This window comes from Dreissena polymorpha, chromosome 10 (assembly GCF_020536995.1).
Source record: "Dreissena polymorpha isolate Duluth1 chromosome 10, UMN_Dpol_1.0, whole genome shotgun sequence".
Taxonomy (NCBI): domain Eukaryota; kingdom Metazoa; phylum Mollusca; class Bivalvia; order Myida; family Dreissenidae; genus Dreissena; species Dreissena polymorpha.
The window spans coordinates 47,927,790-47,940,781 of NC_068364.1; the positions used below are offsets into that span (position 1 = coordinate 47,927,790).

The 12,992-nt window shown below is 35.2% G+C and overlaps 1 protein-coding gene across 1 annotated transcript in view; it reads left to right on the forward strand.

Annotated features, from left to right (window-relative positions):
* The first annotated feature begins 1,575 nt into the window (after positions 1–1,575).
* LOC127847897 (frizzled-5-like) overlaps positions 1,576–12,992 on the forward strand; it is a 103,181-nt gene continuing 91,764 nt past the window's right edge. The window contains exon 1 of the mRNA XM_052380126.1: positions 1,576–1,726. The gene's annotated coding sequence lies outside the window, so the exon portion shown is untranslated. The remainder of the gene's footprint in view (positions 1,727–12,992) is intronic.

The following is a 12,992-nucleotide window of genomic DNA, read 5'->3' on the forward strand; positions in this document are numbered from 1 at the left end:
ATTTAAAATGGTCCCATATGACATGTAAGAATGGGTACTAACGAAGTTTCCTTGATATATTAATATATAACGATTTTCTCGATTAGCGTTATTTTCATATCGTTTAATAAGTTTATTAAACTAAAATCCCTATAAGAATATAAGAGTCAATATTGTGACGCAACGTGCAGAACTTGAATTACAAGTCAACAGCCATAAAACTATGTGGGAAGTCCATGAAATTGCTATGCAAATGAAGTAATTACTATTCCTTTTGCAGTTTTCACGGTGCCGTACGTATGGATCTTTATAAGGACATTGGTTGCTCATTCTTGACAGAAGATTTACTAAGAAACAGTCTTTGCGATATTAACCTTCTTTATCGATTCTGCCAGGCAATGTATTTGCATCGCTTCGATAAACCTTATCCTACAACACATTAATACTTTAATCTTATATTTGCCATTTCTTGAATATTAAACTTTCGTTGTTGGAAATAAAGAAAATATAATTGAATAAATATGTTCCCTATTAGTGTACGCTTTGTCGCAGCACAAACACACGATACTCATATAATGAACTTGTATTTATGCATCTGAGTCGTGTTCTGAGAAAACTGGGCATAATGCATGTGCGTAAAGTGTCGTCCCATATAAGCCTGTGCAGACTGCACAGGCTAATCAGGGACGACACTTTCCGCCTAAATAGGAGTTTTGCTAAGAAGAAACTTCATTTAAACGAAAAATGTCATAAAAGCGGAAACACATCACGAATTTTTCACTGCAACATAAATCGATTGATTAAAATGTAATTTAACATACTTCGACACACTGAACATGCGTGTAAAGACGCGGCCTAAAGCAACGTGTGTATGGGTGTCCAACTGTTTTAGAGCAATGTGTTTACTTACATAACACTGAGTAATCATAAAAAACCTAATGCAAGTTCGATTACGATTCACTGTTAAATTATGTTCGTTGTTAAATTATATTTTCAGAATGTGCCATTTTGTGACGTTTAACCTTTGAAGTATTATGGCTCGATCAATAATAACTATTCGAATCGTGGAACTCATATGTCTATGAGAATTTCATTTTCCAAATTTCACGAAATTTGATGGTACATTTGGAGCGATTATGAATAATGCAACTCGTTGTAGAATTGGGAAAATATTTAACCCATTTTTGCCTTCTAAATTGGACCATTTTATTTCCAAAATTATGGATGTCTAGAATAATTATTTCTATATTTAAAATATTTCTTACAGAAATACCTTTAAGCAAACCGCGCAGACCCTGATGAGATGCCGAATCATGCGCTTTCTCATCTGGGTGTACGCTGTTTGCTAAGGCTTTTTTTCTAGACGCTAGGCATAAATGGGTTACATTTCCTAACTGTTCAGATATAACAGTGTACAGTGAAATTGGACAAGCGTGATTTCGCAGATTGTTTTATTCAATGTTTTGGTACCAGTCTAACAGTCCGCGCGGTCATTAATACCATAGAAAAACAGGTGCCTCTAACAAATGAGTTTGTACCATTTCTGTACTTGTGTTAAATGGGCGTTTACTTAATGTTTGTCTTGTTTATTTCTATATTTACGGACCCCCATGGATTAAGCCATTAAATTTACTCGAAATGGGTAATTAAGTAACAATCAACTTGCGTTGTTTTTGTGGTTTTGTACCGGTTAATGTTTTCCGTGGACTAATCACAACGAAATGACAGAATGACCGTCGACCAAAAAGTAAGTTGTTTTGTTTAACGTATATACTCATAAAGATTAACCGAATATATGTATTTTCATCATATATTGAAACAAATTATATATTGCGCTTAAACTCTGTCAGAAACAGTAGTTCACCGGAAGTACGTAAATAGAAAGCAAAATCGAGTTATCAATTTGAGGACACACAGCTCGGTTGAATACAATATGTAACATTTTGATTAACATATAATTCATTATTATCATAGCACATTATTTAAGATTTGCTAGTTTCAAGTTAATGAATGTAATATGTGTAACGTATTTCCAAGGCGTATAAATATTATCACAACGTGCAAGCATATTATGACTTTCAAATGACTATCACCATTGCATTTTTTTATCTGAGAAATATGCGCCTTTAAAATACTTTTAAAGTGAAAAAAAACTTATTAAAAGATCTTATTTAGCTACAAAATTAAATGCATATCTATACATTTAAAATATTTATATAAAAAAACAAGAGATTATAAATAAATACACAAATGGGTAAATGAAAAAATGAATGAATACACGCACGAGGGACGAACGAACGAATAAATTAATCAAGTTCCTTTGAACAATGTGAAGCAATCGTGCACTATGAGTACACGTATGTTTTGACCTGCTCGTTCATAAACAAACTAAAGACAACATTGGTGGCTATCGTTTTTCGATGCCCTTAAATCGCAAATCCAACGTGGCAGGGGTCGAGTGTCAAAAGTGACAATGCTTAACGGATATCAAAGATTTACGACTGGTTCCTATTAATTTAAGAGTATCATGTTACGCCCGTTTTCGGAATGGCCCTGAGAACGGTTGTAAAAGTTGTAGTATTAACATGCTCAACAAGGCTATCTTGATAAGTATTGTTTATATAAAGTTGTGAGAATTAAACTATTTTAAACTACTTCTTATTCATCGTTTAACCAGGTTTTCATAAAACGGCAAAGTACAGGTTATTTACGGGGGCGTCAAACACTTGGTTTTTGACCCATAACTTAAGGTTTTATTGTCCGATCTTAATTAAACTTTTGATATATCAAGGTGGCTTGAAGATCAAGCCTGGAATCCTATTTTAACCCATTTATGCCTAGTGGACTCTCCCATCCTTCTAAATTGGATCAATATATTCCCAAAATTAGGGATGTCTAGTATATTTAATTCTATATTTAGAATATTTCTTACAGAAATTCCTTTAAGCAAACAGCGCAGACCCTGATGAGACGCCGCATCATGCGGCGTGTCATCTGGGTCTACGCTGTTTGCCAAGGCCTTTTTTTCTAGACGCTAGGCATAAATGAGTTAATGCCAAGGTAAAAGTCAATTTGCTTTAATTAAAAAAAATCCTATCAATAGCTTGAATTTTTGAATTTTGTGCGAAAGTAGCTTACATGAAGACCTATGTGAAATTTTATTTGGGGCCAGTCGATTTGAGGTACAGATGAGTCTTACTTAACCCATTTATGCCTAGTGGACTCTCCCATCCTTCTAAATTCGATCAAATGATTTTTTAAATTAGGGATGTCTAGTGTATTAATTTATATATTTAAAATATTTCTTACAGAAATTCCTTTAAGCAAACAGCGAAGACCCTGATGAGACGCAGATGCGGCGTCTCATCTAGGTCTACGCTGTTTGCCAAGGCCTTTTTTTTCTAGACGCTAGGCATAAATGGGTTGAATGTTATAACAGCCAGCAGGTGATTTCTGGTTAATGAGCTTTTGTAATTTTTAGTTGGTCGCTTTAGCGGCCAGCTAAATTTACAGAGCACATTTTGCAAATCAGTATGTGCTTAGAAACCTTAACCGATTTATGCCTAGTGGACTCTCCCATCCTTCTAAATTGGATCAATTTATTTCCAAAATAAGGGATGTCTAGTATATTTATTTCTATATTTAGAATATTTCTTACAGAAATTCCTTTAAGCAAACAGCGCAGACCCTGATGAGACGCCGCATGATTTGCCAAGTCCTTTTTTCTAGACGCTAGACATAAATGGGTTAAGTACGGTAAGAACCACAACTCACTCTGCAAGGGACGATTACCGCTGCCTGTCTGCAGCAGACGAAAAAAATGATTCTGCTCCAGCAGTGAGTGTATATACCCTCTAGAAGTGAGTTTATATACCAGCTTGTAAGTCGACATTGGCCTGTCTAGTGTTTATCATTGAAATCTGTACATATTGGCTGCTTTCAGGGAAAACGGGGCTTAATGCACGTCAAATAAGATTAGCCTGTGCACACTGATTAGCCTGTGCAATGCGCACAAGCTAATCAAGAACGACAACAGCGAACAACTTCAGTGCCTTCAGCGCTTTGATTTCAATCGTTATGAAACGTATTATCCAGTACTATTTTATCGAGATTTTGCTTGAAAATGTATAGTGGGCGTGACGGGTAAAGGTCATGGCCTCTGTAACTAAAAAGACACATAAATAATATGGGTTTGGATAGAGATATCTTACTAAATTGTTGTATATAGGTATATTAAACGCAGACCTAGCTTGGAGTGCGTTGAGCGAAAGTCTGGTCAATTTCAATGGACATGAAGATAGAAAAATGTTGACAACTTGCGTTTCGATGGAGGTTTTACGCTGGTATTTTGTGGGAATGTTGATATTGCTCAATACAATTGAGTCTGGATGGAAGTATTGCGCTTAATCGTTTGTGTCAGCTGCTTATATTTTATATTTCGACTGCACAAATCTTTAAATTATTATCTTAAACGTTTAAAACCCGGTATCGTCGCGTTTTCATATTTCTTTTTACACCCACTACATCTTGCGCTGTTATTGTTTTTCTACAACTCGGTTCATTTAACTTTTATTATACCTTTTCGGCGAAGTTGTTTAAACCATGGGTTGGTCTTAATGTTCAATGAATTGTTAGGAAAATGTCCCGCCAGTATGCCCGAAAAAGTCAAATATATGGTATTTTTGCATTTAATTAACATACAAAAACTTATCAAAATAGAAAACATTCCATCGTGCCTTATTAGATGAATAAAAGCTTTTAACGCTCCATCTTACGATAATATTATTAACGAAGAAAAGTAGTTTACGTCTCTTTAGACTTTGGATATGAACCTTGCTCGATGACCCTAGTTTAACACTTTGGATATGAACCCTGCTCGATGACCCAATCTTTAGACTTTGGATATGAACCTTGCTTGATGACCCGAGCTTAAAGGGATCTTTTCACGCTTTGGTAAATTGACAAAATTGAAAAAAGTTGTTTCAGATTCGTAAGTTTTCGTTTTAGTTATGATATTTGTGAGGAAACAGTAATACTGAACATTAACCATGCTCTAATATAGCCATTATATGCATCTTTTGACGATTTTAAAACCTAAAAATTATAAAGCGTTGCAACGCGAAACGATTGAATAATTTGGAGAGTTCTGTTTTTGTCGTTAAATTTTGTGAAACTACGAAGATTGCTTATATAAGGTATAAAATACGTCAAGGATGTATACTCGGCGGAATAGCTCAGTAGGCTAAAGCGTTTTTACTTCAGGACTCTGGCAGGATTCCAGGGGTCACTGGTTCGAAACCTGCTCCGGGCAATGTTCTTTTCCTTTTTTTAATTTTTTTCTTGATTTTTTACTGGAGCTTTTACAATCCAATGTTTACATTTATCAATATAAAGCATTAAATGAATAAGTTAAAAAAATTCCAAAATCTGTGAAAAGGCCCCTTTAAGACTTTGGATATGAACCTTGCTCGATGACCCAATCTTTAGACTTTGAATATGAACCTTGCTCAATGACCCGAGCTTAAGACTTTGGATATGAACCTTGCTCGATGACCCAATCTTTAGACTTTGAATATGAACCTTGCTCAATTACCCGAGCTTTAGAATTTAGATATGAGCCTTGCTCGATGAGCCGAGCTTTAGAATTTGAATATGAGCCTTGCTCAATGACCCGAGCTTGAGACTTTGGATATGAGCCTTGCTTGATGACCCGAGCTTTACACTTTGGATACGAGCCCAATGATCCGAGCTTTAGACTTTGGATAAGAACCTCATTACCTCACTGTGATAAAACAGTGCTTGAGCGTAGCGGCTAAGATGACCTGAGCTTAAGGTTTTAGATACATATGAGACGAGATCTAGGAAAACTGAATGTAGGGCATGTGCGTAGTGTCGCCCGAAAACATGTAGATATATTTTAGCTGTTGGAATTCCTTTGATCATTGGTAACACACTTACATGTTTTTGTTTCTTTAGTTTTAAACAAAAACAACGACACAATCTCACCGGACCCCAAAAAGCATCATATAAAATGTTGTTGGTGTTTCCCCCGCCAGTTTTATTAAGTTCTGGCATACGATCGTCTGCGCTCATCGGCAGCGGTAAAGTCCGCTTTAATTGCCCGTTGAGTGCAACCGCCTCGTTTTAGCTTCACATGTTTCCCTGGGTACTTGTTTTGTTGTGAGGTTCCCTCTCGCGGTAATGATACATGAAAAAACCGGCATTCATCATTCCGGTGCATGTAAAGTGCAATATTCGTAATGGCGAAACGCGTCGTGGTTTCGTTTCGTTTATAAGGAGCCATGTCTTTTAATTGGCAGATTTCTTCTGAAAAATAGGATTTTTATGCTAAAGTTTAAAGGTATTTTAAAATTCTTTGTGATTAGTAAGAACCAGGTGGTGTTTTCTGTACTTTGCTTTACTATACAGACCGCAAGTTAGTCAGGGGTCGTTATCGATAAGCCAACTAGGAATGTCTTATCTTTTGTTGAACGTACAGGGGCCTTTTCACAGATTTTGACATATTTTGAAGTTTGTCATTAAATGATTTTTTTTTGATAAATGTAAACATTGGATCTTAAAAGCTCCAGTAAAAAAATCAAGAATAAAATTTAAAAAAAGGGAAAAAAGTAGCCGGTACCAGGGCTCGAACCAGTGACCTCCGGAGTCCTGGAATTAGTCTAAAGTAAAAACGCATTAGCCCTCTCGACTATTCCGCCGGGAATACACAGTTTAAGTATTTTATACCTTATAATTATAAGAAATCTTCGTAGTTTCGTAAATTTAAACGACAACAACAGAACACTCCAAATTATTCAATCGTTTCGCGTTGCAACGCTTTATAATTTTTAGGTTTTCAAATCGTCAAAAGATACATATGATGGCTATATTGGACTATGCTAAATGTTCAGTAATACTGTTTCCTCACAAATATCATAACTAAAACAAAAATTTGCGAATCTGAAACAACTTTTTTTCAATTTTGTCAATTTACCAAACCGTGAAAAGATCCCTTTACGTTGTACTTCAACGAAATGTTTTAGAACCCGTGCTAATAGTCGTCATGATAAGGAGACTATAATACACAAATAATACGACACGGATTGGGTTCAATGAAGGTGAAACGGGATGTTCAAGCTATCAGTGACACATAGAAGGGTATTAAGTGCTTACAACAAGACTCGGGCTCACTATCTCTATTTTCAGTGTATAGAAATTGTCCGTGAACGCTACGATGGTATGCATGGAATATCTCTGCCAACTCCAATTAGATACAGTATCAATTAGGACAATTATGGGCGCCACGGCGAGTGTCAGCATTATCAAGAATTCAAGTGGTTCGTTTTCTAGAGGGCAGTAGAATTCCAACAAATAATGCTGAAAGAAGCAAAATAAAAATGCTACTAGTTTGTGTGTTTATGCCCCCGGATCGAATGATCGGGGGTATATTGTTTTTGGCCTGTCTGTCTGTCATTGTATGTGTCTGTCTGTCTGTCACAAACCTAAACCTTGGTTAAACTTTTGCAATATTTTGTGCTATATTGAAGATAGCAACTTGATATTTGGCATGCATGTGTATCTCATGGAGCTGCACACTTTGAAAAGTGAAAGGTCAAGGTCATCCTTTAAGGTCAAAGGTCAAAAAACTAAATCCAAGGAAACTAACACGCTTTAAAGGGAGATAATTAATTAATATTAATTTAATTGTATATCATTTGGCAGCTACAGATCATTTTCACAAGAGAAGTTATATTTTTTTAAAGGGATATAATAATAAAAAAAATTCATTCAAAGCGGCGCAGTAGGGGTCATTGTGTTTCTGACATACACATCTCTTGTTTGTTCTATTGTTAATAAAACTTCCGTTTAATCAATCGAAGGATATGTCTCATTTACCCCCCCCCCACCCAAAAAAAAACGAATCTTACATTATTATGTTTTGTCATTTTGTTCCCAATTTATATTTTGTTCGTCTGTAAAAGTACTTCTTTTGAACAATTACAAGAAACTGAAGAAAATTCTTTATCCAAATTTAGATGCGAAACTTTGCGCAACGGATGTTCTAAAAAAACTCTGGTCTAATACGTATAGTTTGACAAATGAACATATGCTGTACCCACATTCGTATACTATATACATGTACAGTATATCAACACATAAAACGTTAATACCTAAAAAAATAAAGTGGAGTTGTCTTACAATTTAATAAATTATACCAAAATGAATATGCTAGCATTTAATAATCGCAGCCACTGAAAGCGGTTTTTCGTTAGGTTACTGAATACCAAAGTTGACCGGAACATGTATATTCACCAAACGAAGATGAATATGTGGACGCCCTTTGGGTGCATTTATTGATTTCGGTGTATGCCCGATTTTTTTCCCCAGTGGTTATAGACGAGACGAAAACGCCTCTCGTGAAAATTACTATTTTTTTGATAAACCACGAGTGAAATACAAATTAAATCATTCATAAAAAGCAATGTATGATTATTGTTTTCACAATTCCTAAACAGAAGCATTCGGAAAAAGCTCAAACTTTATACGTCTGTGTATTATGACGTCATCAATACTGCATTTATGAGTAAAAAACACAGTTGTAATAAATCAAAGATCTATCAATATGGAGATCTTTTGATAGGTGTGGTTGGAAAAAAAAGTAGTTTAATGGTATTTGTGTTTTTGCTTTTCGTGTTGATGCTTTTCGTGGCTTTATGGTGAAACACATGTTTGAAGATATTCTGCACAAATTCATTTGTCATGTAATGTGCCTGACTCTGGTTTCTATATTTTGCTGGATGGAAGATATTGCGTATTTTTAATTTTTATTTTCAATGCAGTGAAAAATATGTAATAGTATATATATTTTTTTACCGATATCGAATTTTTTTCAACTAAATGTGGTACATGGTAGATGATACTTTAAAATGGCATAAATACATGTAAATATACAACCGAATTTAAACTTTTTGTCAACTAGTCTGTCATATTGTTAGATCAATGTCATACGTGTTAAAAAATCTCTTTTTAGCAAAAATCCAGTTAAGGCGAAAAGCGTCGTCCCTGATTAGCCTGTATGGACTGCACAAGCTAATCTAGGACGACGCTTAACTCACATGTATTAAACCCTTTTTTCACAGAGCACCGCCCCAATGCTTTTCGCTTGAGATTGGATGTCAGCAGAAAACTTGATATTCTCAGCTTTAGTCAAAGTCGTCTTTTAATAAAAAAGGATCTTATCATTGGATGGCAGTTTTCTAAAAGTAGATGCATAATTCGGGTATCGAACCCGGTACCTCACACATGCATAGAGTGCGCTCTGCCACTTATGCCATCTGAATGTCTTATTTATCAGCTATTTCCGTTAGCAGTCTTGTTTTTTTACACAGCTTATCATTGAGCCCAGTGATTAAGTTTTACTGCTGTGTCTTCAAAATAAACATATTTATTTCCTTCATTACTTTTACTTAGAAACACTTATAAATGCACAAATGCATACTGTACATGTTATTTTCTTAAGGACAAATGCAATATGCATGTTATACGGACGCTTACTCGCTTCCTTAAATGAGTCGTGTTCTGAGAAAACTGGGCATAATGCGTGTGCGTAAAGTGTCGTCCGCGATTAGCCTGTGCAATCCGCACAGGCTTATCAGGGACGACACTTTCCGCTTTGATGACATTTTTCGTTAAAATGAAGTCTCTTCTTAGCAAATATCAAATTGAGGTGGAAAGTGTCATTCCTGGTTAGCATGTGCGGACTGCACAGGCTAATCTGGAACGACACTTAACGCATATGCATTATGCCCAGTTTTATCAGAACGCGACCCATGTGCTTGTATGTTTGTATGCTAACGTTTTAATAGCAATGTACAAAAACACATTCTCGTTGAAAATATGTAAATGTTATGCGGACATAAATACTGATTTATTAAGCATTGATTTAATAAATATAATTTGTTTATTTACTTTAAAATATATTTATATTAAACTCAAATGAAACATTTCTCTGTATTACCATTCTATAGAGACAATCTATATAGCCAATAAATCAAAACTTTGCAAAGAGTACTGTTTACAAAAATAATTGATTTCTCTGCAGTTATTAACCCATTAATGCCTCGCGTCTAGAAAAAAAGGCCTTTGCAAACAGCATAGACCCAGATGAGACGCCACATAATGCGGCGTCTCATCAGGGTCTGCGCTGTTTGCTTAAAGGACTTTCTGTAAGACATATTCTAAATATAGAAATATATATACTTGACATCCCTAATTTTGGAAATCAATTATGCCAATTAAGAAGGATGGGAGAGTCCACTAGGCATAAATGAGATTATTGCAAAGTGATGGCTGTTTGTTTAATAAACACAGTACAGTATGACCGTATTCTTATCCGCCACTATCCGGAATGAAAATGTCTGAAGAATTTTTTTTTAAGAATACAAAACAAATTCTTCCCGTATTATTCAGCCTCAGCGCATGAATCACAAAACAATCTAAAAAAATAGTTTAACCCGTGTATGCCTAGCGTCTAGAAAAAAGGCCTTGGCAAACAGCGTCGACCCAAATGAGACGCCTCATGAATTTCTGTAACAAATATTCTAAATATAGAAATACCTATACTAGACATCCTTAATTTTGGAAATAAATTGATCCAATTTAAAAGGATGGGAGAGTCCACTAGGCATAAATGGGTTAAGACTGAAGCATCCAGGCGAGTCTTGTAATTCACTTTTTTTTAACATGCTCGATCGAATGTTTTATTGAAACTTTGCGGCGCATGTTTCAAACACAGGGTCACTAAATCACGGAACAATTACAAACAAGTTAAACGTTAATTATAGACAAACGAGACGAGAATGATTGGTGTCAAAACAAATGATCTGTCTTGAGGGAAATGTGTTATATTGAAGGGCTGGTGGTTTACGGACACCAATTGCGCAGGACTTTGCAAGAACACGAGATCAAGGCGGAAAAGCCCCGGGGTCGCGGTGTTTTAAAACAAACTGCAGAAAGCTCTCCCACGCTCTAGGGGTTGTTGTCGGGTCAGGTAAGGTGAACACAAGTTTTCTTTGTGGCGCGGTAAAAACAACAAAAATGCCTTTCGTACAGTTGACTACGCGAACTTTACGATTATTGTTTTTGTTGTTTAAAGTAACTACTTTTGTAAACACCGTTTGTCACATTCAATTTTAACAAATATATTGAACCAACTGACAAAAGCATGAATTGTATAACCTCTATATCATACATGCATGTACATCAAGCTAATTGCGTTTTTTTTCTGTTAAGACATTTCTTATTTTCATTGATGATTAAATTTTAAATGATGTTTGAATATTTTTTCCTTTTAATTTTTGACGATATTCAAATATAATATGACGTGACTAAAAACTCAACAAGCTGGTTCCCTGTTTAATCATAAGCACACCGGATCACAAGGTCACAATATACTAGTAAGTTTAGGTCAGAATATACTAAATAGTTTCCCTATATAATTCAATGTAAAAGCGACAACTTGGAGCGAAAATAAATGCAACACTTTGCACATAGAGACCCCCATAACCATACCTTTTCTTGAAGGCCATTCTAAGCGGAGTCGATTTGTGCAATAAAAAAGATACGTCATGTACGAACCAAGAAAGAACTTCAAAAGTCAAAATCGACTGTTTTTGCAACTTTTTTTCCGGCCGTTTTTTAGTGGAATGTAACCTTTTTCAGTGCAATATTTTACTATTGTCACTTAGTTTATCATATTTCAGGGATTTAGTAGTGAGAACCTATTCACGCCCTATTTATTTTATGCAAATATTGTTTATCCATTGTGATTGCTTGGTTTCATGATGGTGTTACGTGCACTGCAAGAACGTACAATCTTTACACTAAATTGCCGAAATTACATTTGCCGGTACCCGCGTTAAATACATCAATTGTGTAGCGGTAATATTGAACAATATTTTAAATTTAAAGTTATAAAGCACTGTATTATTATGATTAAACTGGCTAACATATAAATATTCATATTCCTGTTAATCCGTTTCGGACAAATATCTTCTTTTTTTAATATTTAAATTATTTATGAAAGCAAATGTTACGTATTTTGGCTTTAATATTTGGCTTGCTCAATATGACTGTTCAATATGCCAAGAGATGACATGGAGGTATCATAAAGTCTGGAACGTGTGGTCTACGCAGGGACCCAATTAAAGTATAGGTCCCTATGTTAATGACACCGGCATGTTTTCGGTGTAATTGCCTGGGCTGTCTCCGATCATAACGAGATAATATGCTTGTGGCAAACAACGGTGCAATTAAACACCAGGTTAGAAATGCTGAAACAAAAGTGTGAAAAGTGGTGTGCACAATTAAATAAAACAATAAGATTTATGAATTTATTTGTTGTGTAACAAGGTAAGTTTGTACAGATATATTAAGGTCAAAATCAGTTACGATATGTTGCGAACAAAAAGCGATCTATTTGTTGTTTGTTTTCATCGTTATTTGTGTTCTTTCATTAAATGTAATTTATTCTAAAAGAATTTCCATTTCTGAAATTTTGTATCTAAAATGGACGTGAAGATGCGTTTAGTAGAGATTTTTGTGGTAACCACATACCGAGCTCGTAGATAGTGTACGTTCCACTCCAGAGCTCGTTTTTAGTAAAAACAAATAATAACAACAATATAATCGTTCCAAAAATGAATTTCCACGCATGCTTGTGTTTTATTCAGACATAAATAGTAAAATTATATTTGATACAGTTCATGATTATCAATAAAAACGATGATTGTGTCAACCTTCTCTATATGCTCTTCTATGAATTCCACCTCTTTTTGTCAACCAGTGGGCGGAGTCTAAACTTTGCAGGTGCGTGTGACGTCACGCGTTACGTTATTGTCACCTCTATGCTAGGACGCATCACATTCCCCTGGTTTGGGTATTTGTGCCTCCGCCAAAATAGTTCCGCGTAGGAATGAATATTTGGTTTATAATGAGAAAAACGGTGTTTAATA